Below are 3,046 nucleotides of genomic sequence, written 5' to 3' on the forward strand. Positions count from 1 at the left end.
ACTGCATTTCAGACACTAAAATTAAGTCAGAGCAACAGAATTTTAGCCCATTCCTTATTCTCCTAGTGTCTGCTTGAAGATGTCTTTAAAAGAAATCCGCCTAACAGAGTCTGGTACAAGAAAGTGTGAGGCAGCAGCTGGAAGAATTTTTAAAAAGCAGTCTACCACAAGATGCCTTAGTCCAAGCCTGTATTTGAGCTATTTCATTTCTCTTTTGAATCTCCCTGAAACTGTGCTGAGACCCTGTGGACCAAGTATTAGACTGATTCACCTAGCCTGGTGCACTGTTGAAGCAAGTAGTTGCAATGAAAAGCATTAAATCTAGTTCAGCTGACAGCATTTAGATGTGATAGTAACTTTTGACATAGTGCTATGTAAACACATCCAGTAAGAATTGCCAGGGGTATTTTCTGTAAACACTTAAGTAAAAGATACACAGGCAAACACACACTAAATGTTTGTTTTTATCTTAGTCTGCAAACCTTTGTTAGACTAGGTAAATGCTGAGCTCCTTGCTATCTTCTTATTTGTTCTGGTAATAGCAGAGAGGATTTGGGGAACACTACACCACATGAATTTCATTCTGTTCTTATAAACTGGTTGTATGTTCCAGTATTTTCATTGTCTTGTTGGCTTTATTCTTTATGCGAAGCAGCACCTATATGCCTGTCTTTAAAGGAGGCAGCAAGCAATAGCCCTCAGCTGACACACAGACCAGACCCAGACAAACAGGAGGAAACCAAGGGGAACTGCTTTCCTTCCAGCTTCCTTGCAGTGGGATAGGGATACTAGAATTTCCTCAGCAGCAAAATAAGGAATCAGGTCTTAATGGGGGAATTTAGACAAATCAGTCTCAGATCAGGAGTGAGGAATAAAAGAAATGTGTTTATTTAGCACAGCAGGCTGCTCCTGACTTCACAGTAACTTAAGTGTTTTTATAGAGCAGAAATCCTCTCTTACTTTTCCTACAGGAGCAGGATCCTGACATTTCAGAAGACTCTGCCCTAAATTCCAAAAATGTACTGTAGCAGTGAAAGAATCTGTAGCCAAGAAGAAATGTACAAGGATTATATTTTTCCATCTGCCTCTCATATATTTTTACATAACATGGGGGTCAAGAAATCTTTGCAGGTTGTAATTCTGTTATCTGAACTATCACATGTCCCTGAAGAAAGACGAACTGTAAACACCAAGTCCTCACAGAGCTGAAGCTCTGGGAAAGTCCCCAGAGAAGTGGCCCACACTTCCTAAAGAGACATCAGCGGGCTAAATTCAGATGGTGTCTTGACACTACTTTCCAGAGACACACAGCCATCTAACTTAATGCCATACAAGACATTTCTGTCCCTGTGGGATTATTCAGCTATTTTCCCCCTTTTGGGGTTAAATCAGGCCCCTGTAGCAGAAGTGGTCTCGCAGCCCACTGCTGCTGGCAGTCTTGGACAGAAGGTGGTGGGAGGCCTCTGCTCAATCAAACCTCCCTGCCTGACTTAGCACAAGGATTTAGCCCAGAAAAGTGCCCCAGCTGCCAGGCTGAGGGAGACCCTGGGTCAGGACAGTCACTTTACCAGGAAGATGTTTCACTTTATACAAGTCCTGGCTGTAATAAAAGGCTGCTTTGGAGCTTGGAAGCTAGGTGCTTTAGGGACTGGGGAGAGGCTGCTTACAGCCCCATGGCAAATAAACCCTCTCCAACTTGCTCAGACTAAGTGAGGCTTAGAGGCCACAGGTGCGCAGTGGTGGCATCGAAGCAGAAAGACGATGGTGTATGGCTAGTGGGGAGCACTTTGCCATCTGGTCCATTCATACTTGACATGACTGATAACGAATCCAGGTTCTCAGACCTAGCACGTAGTGAAGTTCCCCCTGTACCAAAGGCTCTCATAATGTATATTTACACTCATAGCAAATCAGAAAGACCCAAGTAAAACCAGAAGTCATTGGCTTTATACTTATGACTTGTTTTGGAGACAAGCACATTTAGTGTTTAGCAACATCAGAAGTGACCACTTCCTTCCATGGGCTTTTAAGTTTAGATATTCTCTCTCATGAAAAAAGTGGAAAGATGAGGGGCAGGATGAAATTCCTGTAAACTGTACTGCTTCGTACGGTACCTGCCACACATGCCGCCTGTTCCAGAAGGGCTCAATATGACGCAAGGTGACAATACAGGGAGAGAGGAAGAGAGGGAAGGTGTTCCCCCTCTCTCCCCTTGCTTCATAATATTTTCATTTCCCTTCCTTGACCTCAGAACAATCCTCTTCAAACACTTGTCACATGCTGGACTGCCAGCACCTGTCTCCTGCAGCAGCGAGTGAGCTTTGCAGGATCAGACCATGACCCCCAACCACTCAGCACTGCTGGAAAGCTCCTGGCCCTATTCGGCTGCTCCCCATGCTGCCCACTCGCTGCTGCAGGAAGCAGACTGTGCAGGCAGGCAGGGCAAACATGGGAAGAGGATCAGCCTACAGCAAGGGAAACAGAAACACAGCAGAGCCAGGGGAACCACACAGGTGAGCCATTGGCTGACACAGGTCAGGGAGAGGAAAAAAAAAAAATCAAGGAAAATTTGGGGGTTAGTTATAACAGAGCCATAGAAGGATTTAGGTTGGAAGGGGCCTCTGGAGCTCATGTAGTCCAACTTCCTGCTCAAAGCAGAGCAAATTTCAAAGTTTAGGGAAGTGGCTCAGGATTTTGCCCAGTTAAGTTTTGAAAATCTTGGAGGACAGAGATTCCACAACTTCTCTGGGCCATGCCCTGGGGCTGACTCTTGTTCAGTTTGCTGTCTACCAGATAGCCTGGGGCTTTTCTGCAGAACTGCCACCTAGCCAGTCAGTCCCTCATCTGTGCCAATGCATGAGGTTGGTCTGTCCCAGGTACTGGACTTCACATTTGTCTTTGTTAAACTTCACAAGTTCCTGTTGGAGTTATCTATTCATGACCCCTTAACACCAGGAAACAGAGCAACTCAAACACCAGGGTCAGGCTTCTTAGCAGTAACTAAGGTTGGCTTTCCAAATTCCACTGTCCTATTAATAGCAATTTT

The sequence above is a fragment of the Apteryx mantelli genome, chromosome 1 (genome assembly GCF_036417845.1).
Source record: "Apteryx mantelli isolate bAptMan1 chromosome 1, bAptMan1.hap1, whole genome shotgun sequence".
NCBI classification, from domain to species: Eukaryota; Metazoa; Chordata; class Aves; order Apterygiformes; family Apterygidae; genus Apteryx; species Apteryx mantelli.